General features: G+C 47.3%; 1 protein-coding gene across 8 annotated transcripts in view; it reads right to left on the reverse strand.

Moving 5' to 3' along the window:
- LOC115639058 (beta-1,4 N-acetylgalactosaminyltransferase 2-like) overlaps positions 1 to 23,059 on the reverse strand; it is a 48,715-nt gene that overhangs the window by 24,711 nt on the left and 945 nt on the right. For all 8 annotated transcript variants that reach the window (XR_003997587.1, XR_003997589.1, XR_003997590.1 and 5 more), the window contains exons 2-3: positions 21,839 to 21,964; positions 18,550 to 20,270 (exon numbers count right to left, since the gene is read on the reverse strand). The gene's annotated coding sequence lies outside the window, so the exon portion shown is untranslated. The remainder of the gene's footprint in view (positions 1 to 18,549; positions 20,271 to 21,838; positions 21,965 to 23,059) is intronic.

The following is a 23,059-nucleotide window of genomic DNA, read 5'->3' on the forward strand; positions in this document are numbered from 1 at the left end:
AATAAGCTTCTTTAATTCACAGACTAGACTCCTTCCTAGTCTGGGCCCGATCCTTTCCCCGGTACAGGTCTTGTTAGTTCCAGCTCAAGCGGTAACTAGGGGATTTCTGATGACTGGCAACCCCCTTTGTTCTGTTCACCCCCTTTTATAGCTTTGGCACAAGATAGGAATCATTTGTTTCTCTGGATTTCCATCCCTCCTCCTACATGGAAAAGCACCAGGGTTAAGATGGATTCCAGTACCAGATGACTGGATCACATGTCCTGTGAGACCCCTCCCAAGCCTCCATTCTTCCTAGCCTGACTCACAGGAACACAGGAAGGCTTACAAGTAAACAGAGCCATTTACAACCAATTGTCCTGGTCAATGGGGGCCATCAAGCTTCTAAACCACCATTAATGGTCCACACTTTGCATAATTACAATAGGACCTCAGAGTTAACTTCATATTTCTTAAAAAAAGAACAGAAGTACTTGCGGCACCTTAAAGACTAACAAATTTATTTGAGCTCAAATAAATTTGTTAGTCTTTAAGGTGCCGCAAGTACTCCTGTTCTTTTTGCGGATACAGACTAACACAGCTGCAACTCTGAAACTATTCATATTTCTAGTTTTAGATACAAGAATGATACAAACATACAAATAGGATGAACACACTTAGTAGATTATAAGCTTTGTAATACCTTACAGGAGACCTTTTGCATAAAGCATATCCCAGTTATGTTATATTCACACTCCAAACATATTTTCATAAAGCATATGGAGTGCAACATCACAACTGGTCCCCAGAAGTCACTTTCTACAGGACAGACCCAACAAGGAAAGTAACAGAACACCACTGGCCATCACATATAGCTCATAGCTAAAACCTCTCCATTGCATCAAGGGTCTACAATCTATCCTGGAAAATGATCCCCCACTCTCAGAGGCCTTGGGAGGCAGGCCAATCCTCGCTTAAAGACAGCCCCCAACCTGAAGCAAATACTCACCTGCAACTACACACCACAAGACAGAAACACTAACCCAGGAACCAATCTCTGCAACAAATGTCATTAGTCTTGTGACTAGGAAGCTGCTGGGTGCCCCAACCCCCTAGGAACCCTACTTGCCCCAGCTGGGCTTACCTTGGGCTGCAGACCTGTGTGGCTTTTCTGGCTCCCCAGGCAGCCAACCTCTAGCAGATGGGAAAGGGGACTGCCAGATCCATTCCTGTGAACAGAAGTCACAGCCTCATATCTACTTCATGGATCAGAGAGCCAGGGGAGGGAGGCACCAGCCCAGGCCCTGACACCAGAGGGGAACCCCCTTCAATATTGCCAACCACCAGAGATAAAAAATCATGAGTTGGATCCTCCCCCTCAAAAAAATCATGAGATTGGCACCCCAAAAAAGCACACAATTTTAAAAACAGCATCAAACCAGGTCTTTTCAGTTGGTCTGTTTATTTTTAAGCCCCCTCTACTCTTCTGGCTGGGTGTGGTCATTTCAGAAAAAAATAAATTACCTAACGACCCACCTTGTCTCTCTGGTGTGTACTGAGGGCTGCATTTGTTTTTATTTCCAACTGGCCCTTTGGCACCTGCCAAATGCTGATCTGTATTATTGCAGGGTGTTGTGGGATGTTGCTTAGCATGAGTGAACAAAACAGGGAAAAGCATAGGCCAGTTTGGCTCTTATAACTGCCAGGCATTCTTACATTTTGGAAATGTAGAAAGAGAACACATACTGACCTGTATAGATACAGGCCTTGTAAGAAATGCAGCCCAGAACACCAGTGCCAGAAAGAAATAATTGCTCTGGTTTGGATCAAATCACAGTTGTCAGCACAGACAGTAAGAACCTTGCCTATTGAGGTTTGGTTTGGTTTGGTTTTATTGTTTCAGCTAACAGTTATCTGCCACTGCCATATTAATCAGAGCAGTGTATACTCCCTCCAGCCAAGCTCACCTGCACCATACAGAGGCCTTCATTACATGAAAGGCAGCATGGTCTAGCACAGGAGTAAGCACAGGTGCCAAAGGCAGCACGTGAGCTGATTTTCAGTGGCACTCACACTGCCTGGGTCCTGGCCAGCAGTCCAGGGAGCTCTGCCGTTTAATTTAATTTTAAATGAAGCTTCTAAAGCATTTTAAAAACCTTATTTACTTTACATACAACAATAGTTTAGTTATATATTATAGACTTATAGAAAGAGACCTTCTAAAAATGTTAAAATGTACCACTGGCACGTGAAAACTTAAATCAGAGTGAATAAACGAAGACTTGACACACCACTTCTGAAAGGTTGCTGACTCCTGGTCTAGCAGGGAGGATACTGGAGAGGGAGTCAGGAGAGGTGAGTTCTGTTCCCAGCTCCACCACTGGCCTGCTGTGTGACCTTAAGCAAGTCCCTTCACCTCTCTGTGCCTCTATTTTTTACCCAGTCTGGTTGGTCTTCTTAGACCAGTGGTTCTCAAACTGTGGGTTGGGACTCTGAAGTGGATCATGACCCCATTTTAATGGGGTTGCCAGAACTGGCTTAGACTTGCTGGGGCCCAGGGTCAAAGCCAAAGTCCGAGTCCCACCACCCTGGGCCGATGCCAAAGTCCAAGGTTACAGCCCCCCTGCCCAGGGCTCAGGGCCATCCTTAGGATTTATGGGGCCCTATGCAGTATTATTAAACTGGTGCCCCTATGCCCGACTTGCTCTTAGCAACACAAACATAAGCTTACAATACTGGAAAACTTGCCACATGCCCTTTATTAAAAACAGTTTAATTGTGCTGCCTTCCCCCCATCTCCTGCACTTCCCTCCCACCTCTGTCCCCAAACCCATCCTGCACTGCCAGTGTGCCCCACTGCATTTCCCCCTTGCCCACTACCCCATGGCCCTTTATGCCCAGCAACCCCCATGCCCAGTGGCTCCTCACCCAGAGATCACCACCACAGATTCCTATGCCCAGCGATCTCCCACCCACAGACCTCCCTCACTGTTATGTAAACCCTCTGCTCAAATGCGATTATAAGATCTGTAACTTGCAGCATTAGGTTCTGCAACGTTTTTCCAGACTTTGTAACTTCAGTTATTGTTAACATAGCCTTTTAAGTTTTGTAACCTTTGCAAGCTCTGTAACCTTTGCAAGTTATCACTTGTATGAACTTCCAAACTGTGTAATGTCCCATCACACAATCAGAGAGCTTGTGAACAAGGGAGTGTGTGGGGAAGATTAATAGATTCTAGGACTGGAAGGGACCTCAAGAGGTCATCGAGTCCAATCCCCTGCCCTCATGGCAGGGCCAAATACTGTCTAGACCATCCCTGATAGTCATTTATCTAACCTACTCTTAAATATTTCCAGAGATGGAGATTCCACAACCTCCCTAGGCAGTTTATTCCAATGTTTAACCACCCTGACAGTTAAGAACTTTTTCCTAGTGTCCAACTTAAATCTCCCTTGCTGCAGTTGAAGCCTATTGCTTCTTGTTCTATCCTTAGAGGCTAAGATTAACAAGTTTTCTCCCACCTCCTTATGACACCCTTTTAGATACCTGAAAACTGCTATCATATCCCCTCTCAGTCTTCTCTTTTCCAAATTAAACAAACCCAATTCTTTCAGCCTTCCTTCATAGGTCATGTTCTCTAGACCTTTAATCATTCTTGCTGCTCTTCTTTGGATCCTCTCCAATTTCTCCACATCTTTCTTGAAATGTGGTGCCCAGAACTGGACACAATACTCCAGCTGAGGCCTGACCAACACAGAGTAGAGCGGAAGAATGACTTCTTGTGTCTTGCTCACAACACACCTGTTAATGCATCCCAGAATCACATTTGCTTGTTTTGCAACGGCATCACACTGTTGACTCATATTTAGGTTGTGGTCCACTATAACCCCTAGATCCCTTTCTGCCATACTCCTTCCTAGACAGTCTCTTCCCATTCTGTATGTGTGAAACTGATTGTTCCTTCCTAAGTGGAGATAAGGGAGTGTATGTGGGACTGGGCAGAGAGGAACTGCAAGGAGAAAGAAGCCCGGAGCCAGGTGTGTCTAAGATAATCTGCCTTGAGAAAGCAATCACGAAGTGCTGTAAAGAAAAGAAGAACTTGGTATGCATGAAAGGAACTGGTCTGGAAAAGCTTTTTGGTGATGAACACAGAAAGGAAACTCAGTGTAGCTGACAGGAGCCACCCAGTTCCAAAATAAAAGGAAGGCATGCACACAAGCCCCTGCTTCTTGACCTGCTCAGCAGCCTGGATTCGTGACAGCAGGCGGACACGCCAGATCTACCACACTTCTGCTTCTCGGTCTCCAAGCTGTTTCTGGTAATTCTTCGCCTGTGTAAGTGTGTGGGTGCATGAGGGTATGCAGTGAATGTGTGCGTGTATGAATAAGCTCCATCTCTTTTCTATCTGACCTAACATCGGCATTGTAATAAAACTAATACAAGTGTGACCCTGGGTTGGTTATTAGTGGAACAGAGGTAACACTCACTGCCGCTCTGACAGCCCCCGCCCCACAACTGCCCAGCACCCCATATTCCTGAGGGAATTCAGCACCAAAAAGTTAAATTCTGTGCAGAATATTTTAAAATTCTGTGCACAATATTTTAAAATTCTCCAAATTTTGTCAATAAATAAATGTGGAGGCTCCAGCATGGCAGTCGCAAGCATAGGCCACTGGGTGCATGGAGGTGGGAGATCACCCTGCAGCCTTGCCCCTCCCCATCCCTCTGAGGATAGGGACTTGGCAGTGAGATACCTCTGTGTGCATGTCAAAAGGCCACAGGGAAGTGTTTTACATGATGGCTGGGATGTCAGCCATGACCCAAAATTCATTTGAATGACAAAATAAAGAATAGCTGATACCAATAGCTGAGTCCAGCCCCCAACCAGGCCCTTGCCTGCACCGGCTCTGGGCCATCAACTCCCAAGTGGCCGCTCCTTCTCCCTAAAATAAAGCATTTCCCTCTAATCCTGACAACTAAAGAGGTGCTTGGGACATGCAGTTTAATAAGAAAAGGAATTATAGTCAGACCATTCTTTTTTTCTGCCCTGATTTACACTCCCGGTTGCCACACAAGAGTGGGATACTGAAGTAGTATTTCATACTGCATTAAACAGGTGAAAGGAAGATTTCAGTTAGCAATGAGGCAGCATTTGAAAGCTTTTAGCTGTGTGTCTGCATTTCTAAACTTTAACACATTTCAGCTTGGGTTTTAATCCCTTCCACCCACACCCAGCAGATCTGAGTCTCCTCTTCTTCATGTTCAGAAGAGTTTTCTACCAAACAAAATAAAAAAGCCTCATGCCTTGATTATACTTAGGAAAGACTGATTACACTTGCTGGGAAGCTGCTTATACCAATTACAGGACAGTTGTTCAGACAGAAACTTATGAACTTGAGACAAAAACAGTTGTATTTTATTGTGATTTTTCTCTGAAATTTTTGAGGGTACTATTAAACCAGCCAGCCCTGTGTCCTTTAGGGCATGACTAGTAAAGAATGTACATGTTGACTATTTGCAATTGTTGGCTAAGAATGGATATTATTAAGACAGATCTTATTATTCTTCTAGTGCATCCCTGCTGCTACTTTCATTCCCCCACCCACCAAATGCCTCTCCTAGAATCCACACTGAGGTTCTGCTAACCCATTTGGACTGTGACCCAAGGGAAAGGTGCGCTGGACTCAGAGCAAGAACACCTTGAATTATAGGCCACTTCCTCCAGACACCACAGTTAATATTTCTGCCATTCACAACCTTTATTATTTCCCCAAAGACTACATTAAGATGGAAGAAATGGTGAGAGTACATGTCAGTAATTCCAGGTTAAATACGTTATAGAGATGCTGTAAATATATTAAAAATATCCCAAACAAACAACTCTCCTCCAAGCATTACAAACCCAGGAAATTCAGAGTAAATATTTTTTGGATTTCTTTTAAATATGTAGCCATAACCATGAATTTGTTGTTTTATAGCACTTGGTATTTTGCATAAATTACAACATCCCTATAAGGTATTTAATGCAGAATTGTTGATATGTACTCAATCTTCATGCTGTTTTGTTTGGGAATGATCTTATTGTTTTCAAGTTAAAAATGTAATGCATGAACACTAAACACAACATTAGCAGGCCATACTTCATATCTTCACTCTATTAGAAAAATCAACTTGCAGATTTAAAAAAATGATTTCGCTTTTATGGCTGCTTCCCACCCACCCCCATCCACACACACTTTAGAATGCCACAAAGCAACCAGAATGCACATCCCTCCCCACTGCTCTGTTTTGTGGGTAGAACTGGTGCAACAGTAGCTTTTGGAAAAAAGTGGTAACTATCAGGGCTGATGGAGAGGGGGCCGGTACAAATTACCCGGGCCTGGTGGTCTGGAAGGGGGCCCGGGGCCCAGCTTCCCCGCTTCTTGTCAGCCCTGTTTAGCCAGTCCACCCTTGTTGGGGGGTCCGAAAAAATTTTTCACCAGAGCCCAAACCCGCTCTCAGAGGCCCTGATAACTATACACACACACTTCATGATATTCAGCAAGAAACGCATGAAAAATTGCCCCCTTTCAAAATGGCCGAGCTACATTGCCTTATGGAAGATAGTGGCTGCAAGGTGTGTACCCTAATCTTCGAGTCCCTTCGAAGCACTTCCCTGTGAAAGATATCCAGCCCCTGACACAAGCTACTCACAGAAATCCTGGATCCTCTGCCTCCACGGAAGCAGTGTGCCCCAATTAACTAGTTTTACCTTAAACCATCACTCCTACAAACCATACAGCACTTGTCAGCACTTCTAACAAAACCACTTTTATTTAAGAAAGAAAAAAGATTTAAGTAGAAACAAGAAAGGATGGTGGAAACAAATGGTTACAACACAAAACAAAAGCATAAGAAGTGAACCTGGGTCTACACCCAAAGTTCGGTCAGTTGCAGAACTGGATGGCTTCACAAGAACCAGGATCCATTTTTCATAAGAACATCCCTGCTTTCCTCAATGAATGGATGCAGAAGGTCTGTCCCTTCTCTCTGTTATACTGAAATAGTCTTGTTCCTATTCATAGATATAACCAAATGGGGGTTCACCCTAATATTCCTTTTTTACCTTCAAGAGGTTTTGATTGTTTGCAGTTGTGTTTGGTGGTTTGCCACTCCTTTCCAATTTCTCACACAAGCATTTCCCCAAGCCCCATGGTTTTGTCACTGTTCAAATAATAGCTAGGAGAGAAATATGAAGATAACTATGTTTTAACTACAAAAGGAACAGGAGTACTTGTGACACCTTAGAGACTAACAAATTTATTTCAGCATAAGCTTTCTTCGGATGCATAGCTGTAGCCCATGAAAACTTATGCTGAAATAAATTTGTTAGTCTCTAAGGTGCCACAAGTACTCCTGTTCTTTTTGCGGATACAGACTAACACGGCTGCTACTCTGAAACCTATGTTTTAACTGTACTGTACGCTGGTCCAGCAACATTTTCCCCCTCCTTTCTCCTGTGCTGTCTTCCCTAAAAGGAGCTTTGACTCTTTCACTATTAATGGTAAATATGCCCAATGGCCTGTGATGGGACACTAGATAGGGTGGGATGTGAGTTAGTACAGAGAATTCTTTCCTGGGTGTCTGGCCTACATGCTCAGGGTTTAGCTCAGGGGTCAGCAACCTTTCAGAAGTGCGGTGCCGAGTCTTCATTTATTCACTCTGATTTAAGGTTTTGAGTACCAGTAATACATTTTAATGTTTTTAGAAGGTCTCTTTCTCTAAGTCTATAATATATAACTAAACTATTGTTGTATGTAAAGTAAATAAGGTTTTTAAAATGTTTAAGAAGCTTCATTTAAAATTAAATTAAAATGCAGAGCCCCCTGAACTGGTGGCCAGGACCTGGGCAGTGTGAGTGCCACTGAAAATCAGCATGCATGCTGCCTTTGGCACACATGCCATAGGTTGCCTACCCCTGTTTTAGCTGATTGGGAAGGAATTTTCCTCCAGGGCAGATTGGCAGAGGCCCTGGGTTTTTTTTGCCTTCTTCTTCTGCAGTGTGGAACATGGATCACTTGCTGGAAAATTCTCTGCACCTTGAAGGTCTTTAAACCACAAGGTGAGGACTTCAACAGAATATTGGGGTTGGAAGGGACCTCAGGAGATCATCTAGTCCAACTTGCTTGCTCAAAGCAGGACCAATCCCCAGACATATTTTTTACCCTAGTTCCCAAAGTGGCCCCCTCAAGGATTGAACTCACAACCCAAACTTTAGCAGGCAAATGCTCAAACCACTGAGCTATCAGCTCAGACATAGGTCAGGGGTTTGTTACAGGAATGGGTGGGTGAGCTTCTGTGGCCTGCATTGTGCAGGAGGTCAGACTAGAAGATCATAATGGTCCCTTCTGACCTTAAAGTCTATGAGTCTATGTTGAGCTGTGGTATTCATTGCACAGAAAGAGTGCCTGCCAACAGTTGTGCAACAAACATGATGTGTATTTAATAACTTGCTCTCTGCCTATCATGAAAATACTGAAGCCACAAAGTGGGGTTGCTCAGAATTTGAAAGGGGTGGGGGCAGTGATGAGCTGCCAAAATCTTAACAACATTTTCCCTACCGGGTCTTCAGCAGCACATCCCTCACTCAACTCCAGATCTTTGGCAGCACTTTGGCAGTGGGTCCTTCAGTGCTGCCGAAGACCCAGAGCAAGTGAAGGATCCGCCGCCAAAGTTCCACCGAAGACTCAGAGCACCGCCTGGTGAGTACAAGCCCCACGTGTTTTTTTTTTAAGTCATCCCTGCCAGGGCCCCGCACTTCCTAAAGCCGGTCCTGCACATCGAGGTTGCAAAATTGTATCGGGGGCTGGGTAGGGAAGGTTGTGCCTCCCAAAACAGCCTGCCCGTCCCATCCAAACCCAACCCACGTCCTGCCCCTGACTGCCCCCCTCAGAACTCACAACCCATCAACTCCCCCTGCTCCTTGTTCCCTGACCATCCCCTCCAGAGACCCCCCCACCCTAACTGCCCACCCCCTACCCAACTTGTCCTGCTCTCTGTCCCGACTGCCCTTACCCCATCCACCAACACCCCCGACAGACCGCCCGGAACTCCCACGCCTACCCAACCCCCCTGTTCCCCCTCCTCTGACCACTCCCCCAGAACTTCCATCCCCTCCAACCGCTCCCTGCCCCTTATCCAACCCCTCCTCTCAACCCTGGCCTGGCCCCCTTACCATGCTGCTCAGGGCAGCATGTATGGATGCCGTGCGACCCGCTGCAGCTTGAGCCCCACCCCCTTACCTTGCCACTCAAAGCGGCAGGAGCTGCAGAGCTGCCCAGGAGCAGTACCAAGCGCTGGCACCTCGGCACACTGAGGCTCTGCGAGAGGGGGGGAAGGCAGAGGAGGGGCTAGGGGAACCTCCCCAGTAGGGAGCTCATGCAGGCCGGACATGATGGTCCCGCAGGCTGGAGTTTGCCCACCCCTTTAACAACCGGTTCTAAACCGGCTTCTAAATTTAACAACCAGTTCGCACAAACTGGCTCCAGCTCACCACTGGGTAAGCAGGAGAAAGAGTCTAACCAAACTGCTCCTTGGATGAATGATTTAGACACTTGGGTTTGAACATTTGGGCCCATCATTTAAACAAACGACGCTATGAACACTGGTGGACTAAAAAACACATACCTATATAATCTATAACAATCACTTCTAAATAAGCCCATTTAAGACGGAAGCACCCTCTGCTTCACTTTTTGAGCTTTAAGCTCATCAGTTTACCAGCGGCAATGAGATTCCTAAACTTAAGGAGGAATGGATTTTTCACATCATCAGGACTCAAAAGGAGGAAATCCAGCCACACAAAACCTTTTCCAGGACCTAGCCTGACATTAGCAATACCACCATGGCTTATTTACATTGACCCAAGAAAGGAAATGGCACTTATACAAACAGTACAGTGTGATGGGAAAGTCCAGCTAGACTTGGAATGCTGCCCATCATGAAGGGCCCCATCCTGCAAGAACACGTACACAGGGAAGAGCCATTTCACTCACACAAGCTACTCCCCATTACTTCTGTAGTATTTTTGAGTAAGTAAGTTACTCACTTGCCTACGTGTTTGCAGAATCAAGTCTTAACAGAGAAGTGAGTTCATTACAGGGTTTGTGTTCACTGAACAATTAACTCAAGTTCTGTTCACACACAAACCCCCTAAACCGGGGCCAGCTCCGGGCACCAGCTCAGCAAGCAGGTGCTTGGGGCGGCCAAAGGGAAGAGGCGGCGTGTCAGGCAATTTGGCGGTAGGTCCCTTGGTCCCTCTCGAAGGGAAGGACTGGCCGCCAAAGAAGAAAGTGGCGCGGCGGAACAGCCGCCGATCGCAGGGTTTTTTTGTTTTGTTTTGCCGCTTAGGGCAGCAAAAACCCTGAAGCCGGCCCTGCCATGAACTCCAAGTAGGGGTGCTTTTAGCTCAAGTTAGCTGGCCCATCAGGTGTATAGACGGTCAGCTGTTAACACAATTGCTCTGTGCTAGGGTGGCCACTCACACATTTCCCAGAATAAAGGACACTCTGGTACTTCTGGGAATGGTGTGGGCCCGCCCCCGCCAGCATGACCTCCCACACCTGGTGTGTACAAGCTCATGCAGCACAGAGGACGCCATTCTGAGAACACGCCGTTCCACTCACACAGACAGAGGTGGAACAGCACATTCTTCAAAATGGTGTCCCTCACCTCATACTGGGGCTCGGGTTTTGGCTTTGGCTGGGCTCAGGCGGGATGAGGCTTCAGTCCTCACTCCTGGGGTAAAAAAAGTGGGATTTAAGTAGTTTCAAGTAATAACAGAACAAAGTAAGTTACCAAGCAAAATAAAACAAAACATACAAGTCTAAGCCTAAAACATTTAAGAAACTGAATACAGGTAAATCTCACCCTCAGATGTTCCAATAAGCTTCTTTAATTCACAGACTAGACTCCTTCCTAGTCTGGGCCCGATCCTTTCCCCGGTACAGGTCTTGTTAGTTCCAGCTCAAGCGGTAACTAGGGGATTTCTGATGACTGGCAACCCCCTTTGTTCTGTTCACCCCCTTTTATAGCTTTGGCACAAGATAGGAATCATTTGTTTCTCTGGATTTCCATCCCTCCTCCTACATGGAAAAGCACCAGGGTTAAGATGGATTCCAGTACCAGATGACTGGATCACATGTCCTGTGAGACCCCTCCCAAGCCTCCATTCTTCCTAGCCTGACTCACAGGAACACAGGAAGGCTTACAAGTAAACAGAGCCATTTACAACCAATTGTCCTGGTCAATGGGGGCCATCAAGCTTCTAAACCACCATTAATGGTCCACACTTTGCATAATTACAATAGGACCTCAGAGTTAACTTCATATTTCTTAAAAAAAGAACAGAAGTACTTGCGGCACCTTAAAGACTAACAAATTTATTTGAGCTCAAATAAATTTGTTAGTCTTTAAGGTGCCGCAAGTACTCCTGTTCTTTTTGCGGATACAGACTAACACAGCTGCAACTCTGAAACTATTCATATTTCTAGTTTTAGATACAAGAATGATACAAACATACAAATAGGATGAACACACTTAGTAGATTATAAGCTTTGTAATACCTTACAGGAGACCTTTTGCATAAAGCATATCCCAGTTATGTTATATTCACACTCCAAACATATTTTCATAAAGCATATGGAGTGCAACATCACAACTGGTCCCCAGAAGTCACTTTCTACAGGACAGACCCAACAAGGAAAGTAACAGAACACCACTGGCCATCACATATAGCTCATAGCTAAAACCTCTCCATTGCATCAAGGGTCTACAATCTATCCTGGAAAATGATCCCCCACTCTCAGAGGCCTTGGGAGGCAGGCCAATCCTCGCTTAAAGACAGCCCCCAACCTGAAGCAAATACTCACCTGCAACTACACACCACAAGACAGAAACACTAACCCAGGAACCAATCTCTGCAACAAATGTCATTAGTCTTGTGACTAGGAAGCTGCTGGGTGCCCCAACCCCCTAGGAACCCTACTTGCCCCAGCTGGGCTTACCTTGGGCTGCAGACCTGTGTGGCTTTTCTGGCTCCCCAGGCAGCCAACCTCTAGCAGATGGGAAAGGGGACTGCCAGATCCATTCCTGTGAACAGAAGTCACAGCCTCATATCTACTTCATGGATCAGAGAGCCAGGGGAGGGAGGCACCAGCCCAGGCCCTGACACCAGAGGGGAACCCCCTTCAATATTGCCAACCACCAGAGATAAAAAATCATGAGTTGGATCCTCCCCCTCAAAAAAATCATGAGATTGGCACCCCAAAAAAGCACACAATTTTAAAAACAGCATCAAACCAGGTCTTTTCAGTTGGTCTGTTTATTTTTAAGCCCCCTCTACTCTTCTGGCTGGGTGTGGTCATTTCAGAAAAAAATAAATTACCTAACGACCCACCTTGTCTCTCTGGTGTGTACTGAGGGCTGCATTTGTTTTTATTTCCAACTGGCCCTTTGGCACCTGCCAAATGCTGATCTGTATTATTGCAGGGTGTTGTGGGATGTTGCTTAGCATGAGTGAACAAAACAGGGAAAAGCATAGGCCAGTTTGGCTCTTATAACTGCCAGGCATTCTTACATTTTGGAAATGTAGAAAGAGAACACATACTGACCTGTATAGATACAGGCCTTGTAAGAAATGCAGCCCAGAACACCAGTGCCAGAAAGAAATAATTGCTCTGGTTTGGATCAAATCACAGTTGTCAGCACAGACAGTAAGAACCTTGCCTATTGAGGTTTGGTTTGGTTTGGTTTTATTGTTTCAGCTAACAGTTATCTGCCACTGCCATATTAATCAGAGCAGTGTATACTCCCTCCAGCCAAGCTCACCTGCACCATACAGAGGCCTTCATTACATGAAAGGCAGCATGGTCTAGCACAGGAGTAAGCACAGGTGCCAAAGGCAGCACGTGAGCTGATTTTCAGTGGCACTCACACTGCCTGGGTCCTGGCCAGCAGTCCAGGGAGCTCTGCCGTTTAATTTAATTTTAAATGAAGCTTCTAAAGCATTTTAAAAACCTTATTTACTTTACATACAACAATAGTTTAGTTATATATTATAGACTTATAGAAAGAGACCTTCTAAAAATGTTAAAATGTACCACTGGCACGTGAAAACTTAAATCAGAGTGAATAAACGAAGACTTGACACACCACTTCTGAAAGGTTGCTGACTCCTGGTCTAGCAGGGAGGATACTGGAGAGGGAGTCAGGAGAGGTGAGTTCTGTTCCCAGCTCCACCACTGGCCTGCTGTGTGACCTTAAGCAAGTCCCTTCACCTCTCTGTGCCTCTATTTTTTTACCCAGTCTGGTTGGTCTTCTTAGACCAGTGGTTCTCAAACTGTGGGTTGGGACTCTGAAGTGGATCATGACCCCATTTTAATGGGGTTGCCAGAACTGGCTTAGACTTGCTGGGGCCCAGGGTCAAAGCCAAAGTCCGAGTCCCACCACCCTGGGCCGATGCCAAAGTCCAAGGTTACAGCCCCCCTGCCCAGGGCTCAGGGCCATCCTTAGGATTTATGGGGCCCTATGCAGTATTATTAAACTGGTGCCCCTATGCCCGACTTGCTCTTAGCAACACAAACATAAGCTTACAATACTGGAAAACTTGCCACATGCCCTTTATTAAAAACAGTTTAATTGTGCTGCCTTCCCCCCATCTCCTGCACTTCCCTCCCACCTCTGTCCCCAAACCCATCCTGCACTGCCAGTGTGCCCCACTGCATTTCCCCCTTGCCCACTACCCCATGGCCCTTTATGCCCAGCAACCCCCATGCCCAGTGGCTCCTCACCCAGAGATCACCACCACAGATTCCTATGCCCAGCGATCTCCCACCCACAGACCTCCCTCACTGTTATGTAAACCCTCTGCTCAAATGCGATTATAAGATCTGTAACTTGCAGCATTAGGTTCTGCAACGTTTTTCCAGACTTTGTAACTTCAGTTATTGTTAACATAGCCTTTTAAGTTTTGTAACCTTTGCAAGCTCTGTAACCTTTGCAAGTTATCACTTGTATGAACTTCCAAACTGTGTAATGTCCCATCACACAATCAGAGAGCTTGTGAACAAGGGAGTGTGTGGGGAAGATTAATAGATTCTAGGACTGGAAGGGACCTCAAGAGGTCATCGAGTCCAATCCCCTGCCCTCATGGCAGGGCCAAATACTGTCTAGACCATCCCTGATAGTCATTTATCTAACCTACTCTTAAATATTTCCAGAGATGGAGATTCCACAACCTCCCTAGGCAGTTTATTCCAATGTTTAACCACCCTGACAGTTAAGAACTTTTTCCTAGTGTCCAACTTAAATCTCCCTTGCTGCAGTTGAAGCCTATTGCTTCTTGTTCTATCCTTAGAGGCTAAGATTAACAAGTTTTCTCCCACCTCCTTATGACACCCTTTTAGATACCTGAAAACTGCTATCATATCCCCTCTCAGTCTTCTCTTTTCCAAATTAAACAAACCCAATTCTTTCAGCCTTCCTTCATAGGTCATGTTCTCTAGACCTTTAATCATTCTTGCTGCTCTTCTTTGGATCCTCTCCAATTTCTCCACATCTTTCTTGAAATGTGGTGCCCAGAACTGGACACAATACTCCAGCTGAGGCCTGACCAACACAGAGTAGAGCGGAAGAATGACTTCTTGTGTCTTGCTCACAACACACCTGTTAATGCATCCCAGAATCACATTTGCTTGTTTTGCAACGGCATCACACTGTTGACTCATATTTAGGTTGTGGTCCACTATAACCCCTAGATCCCTTTCTGCCATACTCCTTCCTAGACAGTCTCTTCCCATTCTGTATGTGTGAAACTGATTGTTCCTTCCTAAGTGGAGATAAGGGAGTGTATGTGGGACTGGGCAGAGAGGAACTGCAAGGAGAAAGAAGCCCGGAGCCAGGTGTGTCTAAGATAATCTGCCTTGAGAAAGCAATCACGAAGTGCTGTAAAGAAAAGAAGAACTTGGTATGCATGAAAGGAACTGGTCTGGAAAAGCTTTTTGGTGATGAACACAGAAAGGAAACTCAGTGTAGCTGACAGGAGCCACCCAGTTCCAAAATAAAAGGAAGGCATGCACACAAGCCCCTGCTTCTTGACCTGCTCAGCAGCCTGGATTCGTGACAGCAGGCGGACACGCCAGATCTACCACACTTCTGCTTCTCGGTCTCCAAGCTGTTTCTGGTAATTCTTCGCCTGTGTAAGTGTGTGGGTGCATGAGGGTATGCAGTGAATGTGTGCGTGTATGAATAAGCTCCATCTCTTTTCTATCTGACCTAACATCGGCATTGTAATAAAACTAATACAAGTGTGACCCTGGGTTGGTTATTAGTGGAACAGAGGTAACACTCACTGCCGCTCTGACAGCCCCCGCCCCACAACTGCCCAGCACCCCATATTCCTGAGGGAATTCAGCACCAAAAAGTTAAATTCTGTGCAGAATATTTTAAAATTCTGTGCACAATATTTTAAAATTCTCCAAATTTTGTCAATAAATAAATGTGGAGGCTCCAGCATGGCAGTCGCAAGCATAGGCCACTGGGTGCATGGAGGTGGGAGATCACCCTGCAGCCTTGCCCCTCCCCATCCCTCTGAGGATAGGGACTTGGCAGTGAGATACCTCTGTGTGCATGTCAAAAGGCCACAGGGAAGTGTTTTACATGATGGCTGGGATGTCAGCCATGACCCAAAATTCATTTGAATGACAAAATAAAGAATAGCTGATACCAATAGCTGAGTCCAGCCCCCAACCAGGCCCTTGCCTGCACCGGCTCTGGGCCATCAACTCCCAAGTGGCCGCTCCTTCTCCCTAAAATAAAGCATTTCCCTCTAATCCTGACAACTAAAGAGGTGCTTGGGACATGCAGTTTAATAAGAAAAGGAATTATAGTCAGACCATTCTTTTTTTCTGCCCTGATTTACACTCCCGGTTGCCACACATGGCTCAATGGGATTGTACTGGGAATAACTCAGGATGCAGTTTCAACAGTGTGGCTAGAGCCATAAACAGCCAAATCTCATTTGAACAGTGGCTCTTGTTTTGGATTATTTAAGGCCATTTTTAAAGGTCTTTCCCATGGGTGAGGAAGACGGTGCTGCACTCTTAAAGGGACCTTTAAAATCCCACTCAACTCTGCACTGTTTATAACTCTCGCTTGTTCAAAACGCTACCCGCTTAAGAGCCAGCCTCGGAGATACTTGGATCTACAAGAAAAAAAATCATGTCCCTTTTCCCTAAATAAAAGTTTTCAGCTACTCCAGCCTTGTCAAATGCCAGTCCAACTTCCTCCCCAGCTAAGAGGTCGCTCCCTCCCTCGCATTCCACAGTTCTATTGCTGCTTTTCTGCTCCAGATACATCCCCCTCCTCCCATTGTTTTAGTGTCAGTTTCCTCCTGCTGACACTGGAATATTGTGAATGGGCAGGAAAAGCAAATTGCCCTTGAACTTTCCCTCCTCCCCAGTCTGGTTGTGTGCGCGCCTCTCCCTCTAAAATAACAAGGAGAAAGGGAGGAGAGGAAACTCCGCCCCTCCCTCCTTTGCTGCTGCTGATCCCTGCTAGGAAAGGGAAGAGAGGAAAGATAACGGTCCAAAGAGGATCCTTGGCATCTGGTCTTAAACTTCAGAGAAGAGGGGGGTGGCGTCAAAAGGAGACTAGGAGAGAGATTGCAGGGCGTTGCCCAGGGGAAGGATGCAGATTCAGGGTGGGACTGCTCAGAACAGCTGCTCCCCCGCAGGGCCACCAGCCTGCTCCCCATGCGGCCCTAGCCCGTCCTTCGCTGCTCGCTCACTGAGCCAGCCAAAGTCACCCCGACCCCCCGCTCTTTTTCCTTCGCAGCCCACCCCCCCCCAGCGAGTTCCTCCTCCGCTCCCCTGCTCCCTGAAGTCCCATGCCCAACTCTACCCCCGCCCAGCTCAGATCCCCCCCCCGAGTTCTGTTCCAAGCCTTGCCTGCCCCCCTGAGCTCAGACCCCCCCTCCTCTTCAAAGCCTCCAGGTATCCCCCGCGCTCTGTTCCTAGCCTTGCCCCCCCACCCCGAGCTCAGACCCCCCCCCTCTTCCCAGCCTCCAGGTATCCCCCCCGCTCTGTTCCTAGCCTTGCCTGCCCCCCCGAGCTCAGACCCCCCCTCCTCTTCCCAGCCTCCAGGTATCCCCCCCGCTCTGTTCCTAGCCTTGCCTGCCCCCCCGAGCTCAGACCCCCCCTCCTCTTCCCAGCCTCCAGGTATCCCCCCCGCTCTGTTCCTAGCCTTGCCTGCCCCCCCGAGCTCAGATCCCCCCCTCCTCTTCCCAGCCTCCAGGTATTCCCTCCGCTCTGTTCCTAGCCTTGCCCCACCACCCCGAGCTCAGACCCCCCCTCCTCTTCCCAGCCTCCAGGTATCCCCCCCGCTCTGTTCCTAGCCTTGCCCCACCACCCCGAGCTCAGACCCACCCCCTCCTCTTCCCAGCCTCCAGGTATCCCCCCCGCTCTGTTCCTAGCCTTGCCTGCCCCCCCGAACTCGGATCCCCCCTCTTCCGAGCCTCCAGGTATCCCCCCCGCTCTGTTCCTAGCCTTGCCTTCCCCCCCGAGCTCAGATCCCCCCTCTTCCCAGCCTCCAGGTATCCCCCCCGCTCTGTTCCTAGCCTTGCCTGCCCCCCAGCCCAGTTCCTCAGACCAGTTCCTCCTTCGCCCTCCCTGCTCCCCAAAGTCCCATGCCCGGCCCTACCCCCAGCTCAGCTCCCCCTTCTCTTCCCAGACTCCGGGTATCCCCACTCTGTTCCCAGCCTCACCTGCCCCAGCTCCCCGTTTGCTCACATGCAAACTCCCCTGCGCCCCTGCTGAGAAGCGAGTGGGCGGAGGGGAGGGGCCCGGGCGTCTGGTCGGGAGAAGTCCGCAGGCCCAGCACTGAGGAGGGGCTGGAGAGGAGAGGAGTCTACGCAGCAGCTAGCAAGGGTGGCGCTCCACGTTTTTGGGTGCCGCGTATGCCTAAGGATTGCCCTGCCGGGGCTGAAACCCTCGGGCTTTGGCCTCCCCACCCAGTGCAGCAGGGCTCTGGCGAGCTGAGGTTCGGTCCTCGCTCCTGGGGCCGTGTTGTCAGAAGGGATGCAGTGACTTTTGAGAGCCTGTCTTAGCCCAGTGGTTTTCAAACTTTTTTTCTGCGACCCAGTTTAAGAAAATGTGTGATGCCCGTGACCCAGTGGGGTTGAGGATGAGGGGTGTGGAAGGGGCTCAGAACTGGGGCAGAGGGTTGGGGCGCAGGAGTGAGGGCTGGCGGGTGGGGCTGGGAATGAGGGGTTCAGGGCATGAGAGGGGGCTCTGGGTTAGGGCAGGGGGTTTGGGCTGTAGGCTGTGGGGTGGGACCAGGGATGAGGGGTTTGGGGTGCAGGAGGGGGCTCAGGGCTGGGACATAGGGTTGGGGTATTGGAAAGGGTCAGGGCTGGAGGGTGCAGGCTCTGGGGTGGGGCTGGAGATGAGGGGGTTGAGGTGCAGGAAGGGGCTCTGGGTGTAGGGGGGGCTCAGTGTAGGGGACTGGGACACTGGGTTGGGGAGCAGGCTTACCTCGGGCGGCTCCCGGTCAGCGGTGCAGCGGGGGTGTTAAGGCAGTCTTCCTGCCTGTCCTGGCACCACAGACCACGCTGTGCCCCAGAAGCGGCCAGCAGCAAGCCCAGCTTCTAGGCAGAGGCGCCTGGAACTGGTGCTCAGGGCGGGGGCAGCGCTCAGAGCCCTGTGCCCCCCCGGGAGCTAGATCTGCTGCTGGCCACTTCTGGGCTGCAGCACAGTGTTAGAACAGGTAGGAATTAGCCTGCCTTAGCGGGGCAGCACCACCAACAGGACTTTTAGAGCCACTGTGACCCAGTGCCTTATGTTCTGCTACCCAGTATCTCAGCTGTGCTGCAGCATGGGACCCCAAGAGAAGAGTTTATAACGCTGAGCATCAGATCGCAGTATATAAAGGGAGAGGAAGGTGCAAATTGTCTTCCACAGTCATGGTCCCAACCTCTTTTGCTTGCAAGAGTGTTATTGCAGCATATTATTGCCTAACACGTTTGCATCGAAAGCAAAATCCTCTTTTTGGATCTACACGCTGCAGCTCAACTCTGCTAGCCTGCTCTCTAGCTCTGATAGGTGCATGTCCTAAGAGCAGATCAGAGCCGGGATGTGAGCAGAGAATTTCATCCTTGGAGAACACAGCTGTTTTCCTGTCGTTAAAGGTTCAACTATATCCAAAGCAGGGCTGGATGGAGGACTAGGAGAGACTGCACGAGTCCTCACAAACTCTGGGGAGAGTCCCATCTGCTTTTTCTCATGTCTGCAGCTTTGCCTTTTGGGGGGTTACAGTTGCAGCCTAATTCCCCAGCGACCACATCCTGCTGTCCAAACGTGAGAGAATCAACCATGGTTCAACCGCAGGAGATGCAAGTGCAGAAGTATCCCCCTCCCGCTGCACGCTACGGGAAGCGTCCCAGGTCCCGCTAGCCCCCTAGTGTCTCCACAGCTTGCAAGCCTGAAAAGGCAGCACGTGGCTTGCACAATCTTCCTGCAGGCATTTAATCAGGGCTTTCTGAAGGGAGCAAACTGCCCTCTGGGCTGCATGGTACATCCACGCTGGGCTCTGCCTCGTTCCCACATGACTGAGGGCGGGGAAGAGGATGCGGCCGGGGGGGGAGCAGGAAGGAAAGGTGTTTTCCTGCAAGGCAGCAGATACTATGGTGAGGAAGGTTTCCGCTCACTGTAACCCCAAACTCAGTGAAAAGAGCCACAGGAGCATTGAATCTAAGGAGCACGTCAAGCTGAAGAGAAGCAACAGGAGAGCAAGAGTGGAGCTGAACTTAGGCTAGGAAGAGGAAAAGTTGATACATCTCTGAAGTGACACTGTTTATTGCTGAGCAATCTCTTTTGTTCTAATTGTTAATAATGCATTTGGTATTAACTGCAGGGAGTAAGGAAGAGCAGCATGTACAAGACTGCAAAGGTTAAGGTGTTGGTAACCTGTAGTTTATTCTTATAAGTAGTAAGTACTTGGTAATGTTCTATATTATTTATGTTCCTGTTACAATGTTGGGGTTTTCCCTTATAAAGTTCTACAAAAAAAATTATCCTTTTTGTCATGATTTGCTTCTGCCTCCCCTCACAGTGAGCATAACCACATTACCATGCAAGACACTTCTGTATTGTGCTGAAATCCAGGGCCAGAGTTGGTGTCTTACAGAGACAGCATGCTGTGCTCCTTGGAAGCAGAAATGGCCTTTCCTCGGTCTCCAGGAAGCAACTGCACAGAACTAAAGAGGTGTAGAGAGTAGGTTAAGGTGGAGGAGTGCAATGCGGTATCTTAACTGCAGTTATTCAACCTGAAAATCTCTTGAACGATATGTTGAACAAGACCGAGGTTAGCTGTCTTAGTGAGCTAAGACACCCGGTAATGCAGCATGACTCATTATGCCTCCCTATCTCCCTTAGATATCAAGCACATTTAAATTAACTATACAAGGGGTTTTATGAAGTTAGATTTTAGTCAAGACATTACAGAAAGTTAATAATATAAAATATGATATAAAATAATATAAAAAGGAACTGAAAGGTCTCTGGGCATCTACACTGAACTAAATTTAGAGATAGATTTAAATTGGAACTTCAGATCTAACCTGTTCTTGCCCCCTAGAACATTAATAATATGTGCCTACAAATCTCAGATAGCAAGGGCATGGCCTGGATTCAAATGTTGTCCTGCTGAGGTTTTGGGTCTGGCATTAAAACTGGAAGGAGACTATTTGTCGTTTGTCTTTCAAGGTAGTAGAAATCTCAGAAGATAGGGGGCAAAAATCAAGGATGTCAAGGTGTGACCTGACATGGCAAACTCCAAACAAAGATGAGTTAGTTACAAATCTACAGTGTAACTTTCAGATGTGTGCTGCATTGGCTACTTCTGCTGCTATTGAAGTCAACGGCAAAATTTGCATGACCATTGGTGGGAGCAGTTAACCTGACACAGAGCCCATTTAAAATCCTGCTCCAGATTTTGCATTTCTCATGACTGGATCAGTAGAAAAAAAAAGAAAGTGTGAACAATTTTAGTTTCCCTTTCTACTTATTTTCATGTTCTGATTCTCGTGTCCTAGCACAAGGCTGCAGTGCTCAGGCTGCAAACTATGGTTAGGGTTGCTTGTTTCATTTAATTCTTTTCATGGATGTTGTGTGTATTTTACTGAAGCAATTCCACTGGCCCTGGTTTTGAGCTAACATCCTTTAAGCAAAACAGGTGTTTAGGGAACCCAGACAGTCTTTGTGAACTTGAAGCTTATAATGATGGATTCTAAACTAGCTGTTACCACTCAAGAAAGAGCTCTTGGAGTCACCCTGGATAGTTCTCTGAAAACTTCAGTTCAATGCTCACCAGCAGGCAAATGTTAAGAACCACTAGGAAAGTAATGGAAAATAAGACTGAAAATATCATAATGCCACTATACAAAACTGTAGGGTGTTATTGGTGTATGGTTATACTTTTGCTATGTATTATAATTAATGTTGCTAAGAATTCAAGATGGTGCATGTGGTAGAAAAGGTTTGAACTCCATCTTGGTATCCTTTCTTCATGGCATTTTCCTGCCTAAATTCTGTTTCCCGCCCGAACTTGAGGGACTGAGAGCTGGCTGGAACTGGTTGGGGGCAGTGACTGCCAGTGTGTACCTCAGGAATTCACGCCAGAGAGAGTATATAAGGAACTGTCAGCGATGACATGGTGCTGTCCACCATCAAGGCAGCCATGTCCAATTTCTCTGGGTGGCATCGGATCAAGACCATCGGATCAAGACTTCGGCTACTACCACCTGCCAAGTACTTTGATACTTACCGGATATCCCGTGGAGACTTTGCCATCAGTCAAGATCTGTTGATCTCCTGCTTTGGTGGTAGAGAGCCAGATCTTCTGATGTTCCTGAGACTCTGAGATGGTTCATCTGTTGCCGGTGACCTCCATCTGCAGAGAAACAGTAATTGTTTTTCAGGCACTTCATAGTTTAACCAAGGGATGGTTTGAGGGTCTGGGCTTTATGCCCCTTGCTGGAATCTATTTTTGGGTATTTGTAAGTGATCCTCTTAGTGAATCTTCCCCCAGTTGTAACTTTCCCTTAATAAATCTTTCTGTTTAAGGTTATATTTGCTCTATCCTTTATTTCAATACAACACGGGCAGAAGGCACACAGATTTCTAACTCTCCCAGTTGCTAGATGCTGGTAGAAATTGAACCTGCTATTTATATGTCAGCTCCTTATTATTCTATAACAGAGATTTTGGGGTAACAAAACTATAGTGTGCCCACGCCTTGAATACTGTGTCCAGTACTGAGATGGTCACCCCATCTCAGAAATGATATACTGGAACTGGAAAAGATTCAAAGAAGGGTAACAAAGATGATCCCGGTGATGGAACAGCTTCCATATGAGGAGAAACTAAAAAGATTAGGGCTATTCATCTTAGAAAAGAAACAGAGAAATGGGGGATTTGCTAGAGGTCTATAAAATCATGAATAGTGTGGCAAAAGTGAATAGCGAAATGTTAGTTACACTTTCCCACAATATAAAAACCAGAGGTCACCTGATGATATTAATAGGCAGCAGGTTTATAATAAACAAGAGGAAATACTTTTTTCACATAATGCACAATTTACCTATTGCCATGGGATGTTGTGATGGTTCAAAGTATAACTGGGCTAAAGAGAGAACTAAAGTTCATGGAGGATAGGTCCATCAATGGCTATTAGCCAAGATGGTCATGAATGCAACTCCATGCTCGGGGAGACCCTAAACCTCTGACTGCCAGAAGCTGGGAGGGAAAGATGGGTGGGTTCATTTGACCTGTTCTGCACACTCACCCTAAGGCTCTGGTCCTGGCCCTGACAGGACACTGGGCTAGACTGACCATTGGTCTGACCTGATATGGTAGTTCTCATGCTGCCAGATTGTCACTGAAGAATGGGACTGGAAAATCAGAGCTCCCACAGACCAGTAGACTCTGAGGGGAATGTATCTAAGCAACTGGGGGTTGGGCAGGCTGTGGCACTCATTCCAGCATC

The sequence above is a fragment of the Gopherus evgoodei genome, chromosome 23 (assembly GCF_007399415.2).
Source record: "Gopherus evgoodei ecotype Sinaloan lineage chromosome 23, rGopEvg1_v1.p, whole genome shotgun sequence".
NCBI lineage: Eukaryota > Metazoa > Chordata > Testudines > Testudinidae > Gopherus > Gopherus evgoodei.